General features: G+C 43.0%; 1 protein-coding gene across 1 annotated transcript in view; it reads right to left on the bottom strand.

The window, feature by feature from the left end:
* Positions 1-10,498, bottom strand: part of ATP6V1C1 (ATPase H+ transporting V1 subunit C1) — a 39,947-nt gene extending 29,449 nt beyond the window's left edge. The window contains exon 1 of the mRNA XM_052651630.1: positions 10,354-10,498. The gene's annotated coding sequence lies outside the window, so the exon portion shown is untranslated. The remainder of the gene's footprint in view (positions 1-10,353) is intronic.
* Positions 10,499-12,833: the final 2,335 nt, after the last annotated feature.

Genomic DNA, 12,833 nt, shown 5'->3' on the forward strand with positions numbered 1-12,833 from the left:
ATAAAAATTTTTCTCTTTGAAATTTAAGTACAATTTAAGCTCAGTTCCAACAAACTAATCTCTGCAGATGAACATATGTGTGTGTGTGTGAGGGGGAAAGGGATGGTAAAAAAATGAAATCCATGTTACAAAACATTTCTCTTTCTCTCTGAGCTGCACAGAAACACAGTCAAACCTGTCCAAAAAGTCTGGACACTTCTACCTCTGCTGACTGCTTCAACTCACTGGTTTTTATGCCTAATTATTTCCCTTTGTTCCATCTTCTATACTGGAAGTCAGGCATTAACATAGGCAAATCACATGTTAAAAAAAAGAGAAAATGATTTAAAAGGCATTCCTCAAAACTCCGATCAAGGTTTAGGTCCCTCTGTTATATGTGTATTCGGTTGCCCTCTGGGTGGTCTTTTTTATACTCAAGGTGATTCCAGTTTAGATGCTGAACACTCCCAAACTGTTAGCTCCAGCCTAGGCTCCTCTGTGCATCCAGAGCTGTACCCAACATGTCTCGACTACAAGACATTTTCACCTGAATATCTCAAAAAACAAAAACAAAAAAATATTTCTAGTCAAACTCCTAATCTCTTCCCCCAAACCCGGTCCTACCTGAGTGTTCCCTTAGCACACCTAGTACCCTGCAACACTGGACAACCATAATTGTCAAATGTCATCAAGATAGCAGCCAATACTTCTTGCGCACTTCCTATCTACCAGCACCAGTTAAAACACTTTATATGGATTAACTCATTTAGCATACTGGATGAACAGTAGTTATAAAAGAAGAAATCAAGGCACAGAAAATGCTTCATAAATTATGCATATATAGTAAAGTGCATTATCATGTCATATATCACGAGTGCCACATATCACATGTTTATATGCTAAGCATGAATGGGTTATATGCCCTCATAGCACCTTTTCAATACTTCCTTGACACTTTTTATTGATATCTTTCTGCCAAATAAACTGTACATTAGAGGTGGAAAGCATGATAGTTTTTGCTCACAAGTGTATTCTCAGCACCTGGCACAGAAGCTGGTATGCAAAACCTCAAAAACTATGTGTTGAATATTTCTGAATGAATACGTAACAGTGAAGATGAAACAAGGTAATAAAGTACCTTGCTTATAAATTGGTTAGGTCCCCTTTACTTCCTTTACATTAAAAGAAAAATCAATTTCACTGAAATATCATTTATATACAGTAAAATGTACCCATAAGAGCACAGTTAGATGAGTTTTTGACAAACACATACACCTGTGTAACCACCACCAAAACCAAGCTTAAGAACATTTCTTTCTGTCTTCCCAAACCCTTCCCTCACATGTAGGGTCAGTCAGTCCCAACCCCACTGCGGACCTTGGGCAGACGCTAACCTGTTTTGTCACACTCTAGGCTCATTGGGCCTGATCTAGAATTCCTTGGAGAAGGAAATGGCAACCCACTCCAGTATTCTTGCCTGGAGAATCCCATGGACGGAGGAGCTTGGTGGGCTACAGTCCACGGGTCGCAAAGAGTTGGACCCGACTGAGCGACTTCACTTTCACTTTCAGGCTCACTGGGCCTGATCTAGAATTCCTGTGTAAATGGAAGTCCACACTGCATTCCCTTTTGTATCTGGCTTCCTTTGCTCAGCATGGCTTTGACTGTCCATGTCCTGTGTAGCGATTCATTCTGTTTTACCTCCTAGTGTTCCGTTACATGAATGTACTATGGTTTGCAGTTCCATTCACCTGTTGATAAGACATTTGGATTGTAACCGGTTTGGGGCCACTAACAACAAAGAACATTCCTTTTTCAAGCTTTTGTGAAAATACATGTTCATTTATCTTGGATAAACATCTAGAAGTAGAATTTCTGAGTCAAATGATTAACCTATATTTAACTTTCATCAAACTTTTCCAAAGTAGATGAAGCATTTTGCATTTCACTAGCAAGATACACGGTTCCAGTTGTCTCACATGTCCACTAACACTTAGCGCTATCAGCCTTCTTAGTTTGAGCTATTCCAGTGGGTTGCAGCTCTCATTTCCATGATGGCTACAGTTCAGGATCTTTTCACCTTATCAGCCAGTTGTATATCTTCTTTGTGAAGTTTCTATTCAAATATTGTGTCCTTTTTTTTTAATTGTATTGACCTTTCTGAGTTAGTTTTTTGTATGATCTTGGTGCAATTTCTTTGACATGTTGTGTGTGTATAAAACATGTATTCTGTGCCTTTCCTTTCCTTAATGGTGCTCTTGAGTAGAAGTTTTCAATTCTGATGCCCAGTTTATCAACTTTTTCTATGCTTCACTTACCCCGGGGTCACAAGGATTTATCCTGCTTGTAGTTCAGAGAGATTCCTGAAACTGTGTTTAGAGTTTTCAACAATTCAGGACAAAATTCATTTTCTTCAAAATTTTTTCCTGCTTCTCTTTCCCTTTTCTGAGACAGATACGGCATCTATATTAAACCACCTGACACTGTCCCATAGGTCACTGAGCTTCCATTTTTTTTTTTCAACTGTTTTTCTCTCTACACTTCAGTTTAGAAACTTTCTTGCTACATCTTCTGGTTGGTTGACCTTTTCTTTACAGTTATCTGCTATTTGTCTCAAGGAGTGAATTTTTCACTCTAGATGTATTTTTCAGCCTAGTAAGTTCCGTCTTTTAAAACTTTCTTCATTATTTTCATGTTTTCTATCAAATCCCTGAGCATATCTGTAATTCACAACATTAAATTGTTGATCACTGGATTTTGTGTTCTTTAAGCATGCTGTGTTTTAATATATGTAAACATATAGCAGATTCACTTTGCTATACAAAAGCTAACACAACTGTAAAGCAACTCTACTCCAATAAAACCTAATTTTAAAAAATTTTAAAGAATGTTACGTTTTAAAAAAGTTTTTTTTTTTTTTTAAAAAGGGGGGATTCCCAGGTGGTCCAATGGTTGGGACTCCACTTTCACTCCTGAGGGCCCAGGTTCAATCCCTAATCAGGGAACTAAGATCTGCAAGACACTTGGTGCAACCAAAAAAATAAATATTAATAAAAGTATGTTGTGCTTTGTTCTGACAGTCCTAAGTTACTTAAGCTTTTAGCATGTTTCATTCAAGGCTGGTTGTTACAATGGGTTGGCCAAAAAATTATTTTGGGTTTTCTTGTAAAATCTTAAGGAAAAACCCCAAAAGAAAATTTTGGCCAGCCCAATACTTTGTTAGGTTAGGTCTAAATCTTTACTCTGGGGCTAACATAGCCCTACCAATTAAGATCTGATCTTCCTGGGATTCCTCGGGATGCCCCAGGGATTCATAAGGTATTCATAAACCCTTCAGCACCAAGAGCTCTGCCAACTGCCTAGTTTAAAGCTCTCTAGTCATTCTTTTGCTGGAATGTACCTGTGCCTAAAGCATGAGAGCAAGGTCTTTTTATCTCACTGGGAACTGCAGCCATAAAGAATCCAAAGGCCAGTTTCCAAAGGAAACGCAATGTAACCACCAGGGCACTGCACTGAGAATATGAAGACTTGGAATCTAATCCCAGTTCTGCATGTCATCGTCTGTATAAATGTCATTTGCAAAATGAGAGGACTGGATTCCCATATCCAGGATGCTTTTTTGCTCCTATATTCCATGAATCTATACTGGGTAAGACCCAGTATAAAATTTTTAAAATTTTCTTGTTAAGTCCTTCAAGTAAATCAAGATGATCAGTCAGGTTTTAGAACCAGTGTTGTAAAATAAGCATTTCCATGATTATTTAGTGAATTATACAATAATGTTACATGAAATGGCAACTGTTCCTTAATAAGATGGCTACATGTCATATCATCACTATCAAGAATCACACAGTATTGTCAGTTCTATAATGCAGGAATGATTTTTGTTCTATGGAATGTAAAAGTTTATATGTATTAACCCACTTTTCGCATGCTTTCTATGGCGGCGTATGAACTTACAAAATAAGTGAAAAGCAAAATGATATATGAAATCAGGTACAAAACACAGCAAAATCTGGGTAAACTATTGCTTTGCTCAAGAAACACACAATTTTATTTCATTTGTGAAGGACAGAATATAGAGGATTTTAAATGCCATATATATAAATAGGTGGTTTTGTGACCACACTGTAGAGTCCTGATTCATTCCCAAAACGTCTTGAAAATTTTTTCCAGGGCTAAAAAAACTGCTCTAGGGACTTCCCCTGGAGGTCCAGTGGTTAAGACTCCACCTTCCAATGCAGGGACAGGGGTTCGAGCCCTGATTGGGGAGCTAGGGTGCCACAAGTTTTCTTTTGTTTTTAATTAAAAAAAATTGCTCTAGGTAATGGGAGGCTGTGCATGTTAAGTTGATTCAGTTGTGTCCAACTCTTTGTGACGCTGTGGACTGTGGCCTGCCAGGCTCCTCTGTCCATGGATTCTCCAGGCATGAATACTAGAGTGGGTTGCCATGCCCTCCTCCAAGGAGTAGAAAGAAAACAAGGCACATGACGAGATAAAAAAAGTCAAGCAGACTACACTGGAGGCACAAGAGAAACACTAGTCAAATTTCTTAAACACTTCTATCTTGTCTGACTGCAATCAGTATGCTTTTTAAATTATTTTTTTAAACAGTAACAGGTCTTTTTCAAAATGGAGGGAAGGAAAGAAGAAAGGAAATCCTGGGTTCAAAGCTCAGAGCCTGTTTATTTCATTACTGTATCACCCACTTCTAAGAATTTAAAGGCAGTGTATTATTTTCCAACCACAAGTGATTAGGACGTGAAATAAAAAGAGTAAAGCAGGGACTTGCCTGACAGTCCAGTGGTTAAGCCTGTGCTTCCACTGCAGGGGTCATGGATTCAGGAGCACTAAAATCCCACAGAATCCCCAAAATCCCCTACCCTAAAAGAAGAGTAAATAACAACTATCATGGTAACACAAGAGGTGAGGATAATAAACTCAAAACAGCTACTAGCACTTCTTTTGTGGATGAAAGTAAGAGCCTGACCCAAGACAGGGGCAACCACAGAAAATAGAGCATCCCAATAAGTGCTCCAATATTTAACTGCTTTCAAGAAATCAACACTCAGTCTCTGAAATGCAATCACCTTTCACAGTAAATTTAAATTTCACAATGAAGACTGATGGGGGTCTACATGCAAAAAAACATCGTTTTACAGTCCTTGAAAATACCAAGCTGTTCACTAAAGTGGCTTATTTCAACCTGCACAAGGAGGAATACCTCCTTGTGAAATATCACACAGCCTTCCAACTGTGACACATCAACTTCAAACAGAGCTGATCACGGTGCAAAACAGCCACAATCCACCAATCCTAAAAGGTTGCTAATCCTTCCCCTGAAATTTTAATACCACACAAATAAAAGGTAAGAATAATTACCTGAATGATAACTTCTGAATGAATGAATAATTCTGAATGCTAAATTCTATCCTTCAACAAGGAAACATCTTAACTGGGATTGTTGGAGAGGCTTGCTCACAATAAAACTTGTTTAAATAAAAGCTTCCAATAACAACAAGGAATTTTACCTCCCAAGGGAGACTTTAGTGATTTATATGTAAGTTTAAAATTGTTAGGATACACAACTTCTTTCTTAACTTTTGTGTTCTTTGGTCTTCAACTGAAACAGCACTTATAGATGGCCTATAACCACATCAAGGAGTACCTGAACTTCATGCCATAAACATACTGAAATGTGAAAGACCTTCAGTGGATGTATTTTATTAATGGCCATCTTTTTTTTACATCTTTGTATCTGGCTAGAAATACATTTGCAAAAGCCAAGCCTTACTTAGGCATAGATGCCATCATAAAAACAGAAACAAGCCAGAAAGATAACAACACATAACACAATGTTTAAAAAAAAATCTCTTGCAACTTCTGCTAAAGCAAGTTGAATCCACAGACAGGCAAGAAAGGCACTGTACCATTACTGAAAGGAATCACCAGAACCTTCGGCGCACCCAGACACTTCCTCTCTGCCACAGGCAACTCAACACTGACCCAGGGACCAAACAATTCCTTCCATGCCAGGGAACTCCCTGACTCTACACTAATTGTCTCCTAAAATGTTACTTCCCTTCTCTTTCAGGTTGGTATCTGGTAATAGTGACTGAATCACACCACCACATTTTTCACCAGAAGGTGTTAATATCTCTAAGAGGATGTATTCTAGCCTGAAATCCAACAAGCCAAAGACTTGAAACAAGTTCAGTTCAGTTCAGTCGCTCAGTCGTGTCCGACTCTCTGCGACCCCATGAATCGCAGCACGCCAGACCTCCCTGTCCATCACCATCTCCCGGAGTTCACTCAAACTCATGTCCATCGAGTCAGTGACGCCATCCAGCCATCTCATCCTCGGTCGTCCCCTTCTCCTCCTGCCCCCAATCCCTCCCAGCATCAGAGTCTTTTCCAATGAGTCAACTCTTCACATGAGGTGGCCAAAGTACTGGAGTTTCAGCTTTAGCATCATTCCTTCCAAAGAAATCCCAGGGTTGATCTCCTTCAGAATGGACTGGTTGGATCTCCTTGCAGTCCAAGGGACTCTCAAGAGTCTTCTCCAACACCACAGTTCAAAAGCATCAATTCTTCGGCGCTCAGCCTTCTTCACAGTCCAACTCTCACATCCATACATGACCACAGGAAAAACCATAGCCTTGACTAGATGGACTTAGTCGGAAAAGTAATGTCTCTGCTTTTGAATATACTATCTAGGTTGGTCATAACTTTTCTTCCAAGGAGTAAGCGTCTTTTAATTTCATGTTTGCTCTCCCCAATTCATCACTCAAGTAAGCTTGAGATCCTGTTTCCTGGTAATGACAACCACTTATTGAATATGCACTATGTGATCAGCACTCAACATGCTAAGCAATTCTGTACTTGATTCCTTCGAGGAAGATGGTATCACCACCCTTATTTGCAGATGAGAGGGCAGTTAATGAAGTCTTGCCCAAAGTTACAGAGCTAGTGACTACATACATTTTACATGCAAGTTTACTAAAACACGACTCTTAACCCCTATGCCCCCAACATATAGTAGAGGGCCTGTCACTAAGAAGCACTCAGGTATATGTTCAACAGATAAAGGATGCCATCACAAAGGGTGTTTTACAACCAAATTGTACCTCTCTCCTCAAGGAGAAGTATGGAAATGTCTGAGATCATTTTAGGTTGTCCCAACATGGGGGGTCACTACCACCATTTAGCAGCTGGTGGCCAAACAAGAGGCAGTTCTGTCCAAAATGCCAACACCACCCATGGAGAAACACTAAACTACAGGCTTAGCTCGTTAACAACAACAAAACACTGTCATGGTTAAGTCAATCCACCTGTTAACCACCTTTATTTACAAATAATTTCCTATTCATGGATAGTTTGCATAAAGTATCTTAAAAGATACATCAACATCTTTCTATAAAATGCCATTTTTACATTTGTCTAGCATTTTATTTTCAAATACAGAGCTAAGGTTGCATCTTCTGGTCTATAATGGAACCAAGGCACCTCTCCTCCACTGCCCTAAGGACTCCTCTTGGAACTCAATAAATATACAGCAGATTTGCTAGACCTGTGGAACAGAATTTTGCTTCATTATCAAGAATAGAGTTTGAATTTTCTAGTTCCAAGGATCACTCATGTCGAAAAGAAAATTTAGATTGCCTGGTTTCACTGCTTGAGCTGTCTTTCCAAGAGCACCATGCTAATGGTTTCTACTATGTCTTTAAAATATCAGTGAAATGTGACCTGAACATGAATTAGATTGTAAATAAAAAGGTATAAAGTTGCACAGCCAGAGTGAAAAGGTTTACTCTGGCAGACAGATTAGAACACGTACAAAAACAAAATTCAACTAAGAGGTATGTATTTCCATTGGGTCACAAAGAGTCAGAGATGACTGAGGGACTGAACACACACACACATTTGGTGCAAACTGTAGTTACCCCTAAGCAGTACAGTTCAGTTCAGTCACTCTAGTCGTGTCCGACTCTCTGCAACCCCATGAATCGCAGCACGCCAGGCCTCCCTGTCCATCACCAACTCCCGGAGTTCACTCAGATTCAAGTTCATCGCGTCAGTGATGCCATCCAGCCATCTCATCCTCTGTCGTCCCCTTCTCCTCCTGGCCCCAATCCCTCCCAGCATCAGTCTTTTCCAATGAGTCAACTCTTCGCATCAGGTGGCCAAAGTACTGGAGTTTCAGCTTTAGCATCATTCCTTCCAAAGAAATCCCAGGGTTGATCTCCTTCAGAATGGACTGGTTGGATCTCCTTGCAGTCCAAGGGACTCTCAAGAGTCTTCTCCAACACCACAGTTCAAAAGCATCAATTCTTCGGCGCTCAGCTTTCTTCACAATCCAACTCTCACATCCATACATGACCAAGCAGACTCAAGCTCAAAAGGAAGACTGATCACTTAGGGACTGGTGGACCACAAGGAGACCCTTTGGCAAAGGTTTATTTTGGCATTCCAGCTTTGCTCTTTGGCCAATGCAATTATTTACAAAGTTGTGGAAATAATCAGAGAATCAGACTTTTGAAGCCCAAATGTTTCTTTTTAGGTAGAGAGAACTAATGTAAATAAGGCTCCGAAGACTGACAACAAATAATAAAAGCGATCATTTACTGCCCAGTTCTATACACGAACCATCTAGCTCACAGCATTTACTTTAGTCAGATCCCGAGTACTGTTTCTTTAGATTTTATCTAGTCCCTGCAAGATACACCGGCGAGAAAAAAGATCCGGGGGTTCTGAGATATAAACCCGAGGTTCCCTCTTGAGCACAATTTGAGACGTGCTGGTTGCCAGAGAACCGTGATTGACAAGCTGAGCACCTTTTGCCCACCCTGCTGCTTATTATCTCCTCCAGCTGAACTGTAAACTGAACAGCTTCACCCAAACTAACTAAAAAGCGGTTTTTAAAGCACTGACCACCGCTGCAGAATCCCTTTGAAGCTGTCCTACTCAAGTTTCACGGAAAGTGCTGAATCAAAGGTAAGAATGCACTAGGAGAAACTCCCCCTTCTCTCTAGAGAGACTGTGGTTAAGTACTGGGCAGGTAATTGGCAGTCAGAAGACAGTAAAAGTTACGCTAGACTTAAAACACATCATTTGATCTGTTTCTAGATCCAAGAGTCTATCTAGATAGGTCCCAGTCTACACGATGAATGGCACTTTCATCTACTTCCTCTCAAAGACCTGTGAGAACAAAACAAACAAGAAAGGGGCTTCCTGGACGGCCCAGCGGTGAAGGATCTGACTCGCAACGCAGGCGACATGGGTTCGATCCCCGGCCAGGAAGATCCCACATGCCTCAGGACAACTAAACCAAGACTACTGAGCCAGCGGGCTAGTCTGTGCTTCACAAAAAAGCACACAGCTTGAGAAACCTGCACACCACAGCTAGGGAGTATTCCCCCCCCGCCCCCCCCCCCCCCCGCGGCAACTGGAGAAAGCCGGCTCACAACAAGGAAGACCCAGGGCAGTAAAAAACACAATAATTTAAAAAAAAAAAAAAACAAAAAACGTAATTCCTGTGACTGTTGTTCAATAAAAGGTATTCGGGAGTAGAGTACCAAAGGGTAAGTTCGGAAGGCCGAAACAGATCTTCACAAAGGAGTCTCCCCAACCCCCAAATGATCCAACATCTCCTGTGTACTTCAGGGCTGTTTGCGGTGGGCGGGGGGGAGGTAGTTACAATGACCCTCAGTGAGGGGTGCAAACACAATCTAATCTTTTCTCCCTTTGCTCTTCTGTTTCTAGGGGATTCAATTTGCCTGTGTGACTCTCTCCTTCAGTTCCTTTTCACGGTTTCTTGCCTACTCTTCCCCCATTTTAATTAAAAAAAAAAACAAAACACGGTCTGAGTTCTCTGGAATCCTGTTTTTTCCCCGTCACAGGGACCCTGCGTCCTCGGTAAGGGTTTCCTAGACCCTCTAAACTGCCATCACCTTATTCACAAGCACGTACGCCCAGGGGAGACTGTCCCGCTCGCTGTGACCTCACACACACCACCCCGGATCCTCATCTGGGCCACTGTTACCTTTCGTCTCCCTGAGCGAGGATTCGCTGTGACCCTTACCCCAACCCAAGGAGAAACGCCTCAGACCCGCAGTGTTTATGCCTGCCTCTGCCACAGAACAGTCCCTAGGGCCCTTTCTCTTTTCCCCTCCTTCCCTTCCCCTTAAGAGACAGAACCCAGGCCCACGGCGGCGACAAACTCGCGCTGAGAAACCAGACACGGCCGCCCAGCCGGCGGCTCCAACGCCACAGTCTCGGCCCCCGCGCCCGCCCCCATCCCTCCCAAGAGGCGACCGCAGCGCGAGCTTCGGCCCGGCCGGGGTTTCCGAGGCGGGGTAGCCATCGCTCACTGACCCACGGAAGTGTCAAACGAGGACGTGGCTGCAGTAACAGGCAGAGAGGCGGACAGCCTGGCAGGCGTTAACGGCTCAGCGCTCCATCCCTCCCCGACCTAAGCTCCGGCCTCAGGGCTTCCTCGACCCCGGCGCCTACGGAGCAAGTCACGTGCCAGCCGGGACGGTCAGCTGACCGGGGCGCGCGCCGCCCCGCCTACGTGCGCCGCTCCGCCTATGCGCGCGCCACTGCGCAGCCGCCGCGGCCGAGCCCACGGAAGAGGGGCGGGGCTGGGAGGCTCCCCGAAAGTCTGAGCAGGGGGAGCTCTTCCGGGGTGGGTGGGGTTTCTGCTTCTGGAGGTCCGCCCGAGTCCCGTCCGCAACCTGTGAATTTCATCGCTGCCATCCTTAGGGTTACCCCACTTCTTTTCACGTTTCTGCGGCTTGGAATTTGCCTCCAGACTTCTCCACTCAGGATTTTGTTCGAACAGCCCGGTTTTCTGAGTAATACCCTTATGAGTTCCCTTCAGCCTCTGATTCACCTTTTCTTTCCAGTCCACTTCGAATTAATTCCATACGTGTCCTTGGAGCATTTACTATGCGCTCGTCATTGTGCTCTTTTCTTAGGATTGTCTACCGGCGTGAATCACTCCTTGCAGAAGAGAGCTTGTAATCTAGTTCGGGCGTCTGTTGTGGGGCATGTGATAAACATCGGATGGTTGGAACCACAGTAGATAAAAATGAAAACCAAACAAGATTACAGGGCAGAGGCACGGACAGGAGAAGTCATATCCTTTGGGAGAAAAACATAGCAAGCCGCTCTCCGGAGCCGTGCATATTTCATTAGCTTAGGAAGGTAGGTGGTATTATTCTGGTTCAGAACATAATTTAGAAACGTTCAGTTCAGTTCAGTCGCTCAGTCGTGTCCGACTCTTTGCTACCCCATAAATTGCAGCACGCCAGGCCTCCCTGTCCATCACCAACTCCCGGAGTTCACCCAAACTCATGTCCATCGAGTCGGTGATGCTAGCCAGCCATCTCATCCTCTGTGGTCCCCTTCTCTTCCTGCCCCCAATCCCTCCCAGCATTAGAGTCTTTCCAATGAGTCGGCTCTTTGCATGAGGTGGCCAAAGTACTGGAGTTTCAGCTTTAGCGTCATTCCTTCCAAAGAAATCCCAGGACTGATCTCCTTTAGAATGGACTAGTTGGGTCTCCTTGCAGTCCACGGGACTCTCAAGAGTCGTCTCCAACACCATTGTTCGAAAGCATCAATTCTTTGGCGCTCAGCTTTCTTTACAGTCCAACTCTCACATCCATACATGACCACTGGCAAAACCATAGCCTGGACTAGATGGACCTTTGTTGGCAAAGTAATGTCTCTGCTTTTCAATATGCTATCTAGGTTGATCATAACTTTCCTTCTAGGGAGCAAGCCTCTTTTAATTTCATGGCGGCACTCACCATCTGCAGTGATTTTGGAGCCCCCCAAAATAAAAGCTACTGTTTCCACTGTTTCCCCATCTATTTGCCATGAAGTGATGGGACCAGATGCCATGATCTTAGTTTTCTGAATGTTGAGCTTTAAGCCAACTGTTTCACTCTCCTCTTTCACTTTCATCAAGAGGCTTTTTAGTTTCTCTTCACTTCTTGCCATAAGGGTGGTGTCATCTGCATATCTGAGGTTCTTGATATTTCTCCCGGCAATCTTGATTCCAGCTTGTGCTTCTTCCAGCCCAGCGTTTCTCATGATGTACTCTGCATATAAGTTAAATAAGCAGGGTGACAATATACAGCCTTGACATACTCCTTTTCCTATTTGGAAGCAGTCTGTTGTTCCATGTCCAGTTCTAACTGTTGCTTCCTGACCTGCATGTAGGTTTCTTGAGAGGCAGGCCAGGTGGTCTGGTATTCCCATCTCCCTCAGAATTTTCCACAGTTTATTGTGATCTACACAGTCAAAGGCTTTGGCATAGTCAATAAAGCAGAAATAGATGTTTTTCTGGAACTATCTTCCTTTTTCCATGATCCAGCGGATGTTGGCAGTTTTATCTCTGGTTCCTCTGCCTTTTCTAAAACCAGCTTGAACATCTGGAAGTTCACAGTTCACATATTGCTGAAGCCTGGCTTGGGGAATCTTGAGCATTACTTTACTAGCATGTGAGATGAGTGCAATTGTGTGGTAGTTTGAACCTTCTTTGGCATTGCCTTTCTTTGGGATTGGAATGAAAACTGACCTTTTCCAGTCCTGTGGCCACTGCTGAGTTTTCCAAATTTACTGGCATATTGAGTGCAACACTCACAGCATCATCTTTCAGGATTTGAAATAGCTCCACTGGAATTCCATCACCTCCACTAGCTTTGTTCGTAGTGATGCTTTCTAAGGCCCACTTGACTTCGAGTTCCAGGATGTCTGGCTCTAGGTGAATGATCACACCATTGTGATTATCTGGGTCATGAAGATCTTTTTTGTACAGTTCTTCTGTGTATTCTTGCCACCTCTTC

Source organism: Budorcas taxicolor, chromosome 14 (genome assembly GCF_023091745.1).
Source record: "Budorcas taxicolor isolate Tak-1 chromosome 14, Takin1.1, whole genome shotgun sequence".
NCBI classification, from domain to species: Eukaryota; Metazoa; Chordata; class Mammalia; order Artiodactyla; family Bovidae; genus Budorcas; species Budorcas taxicolor.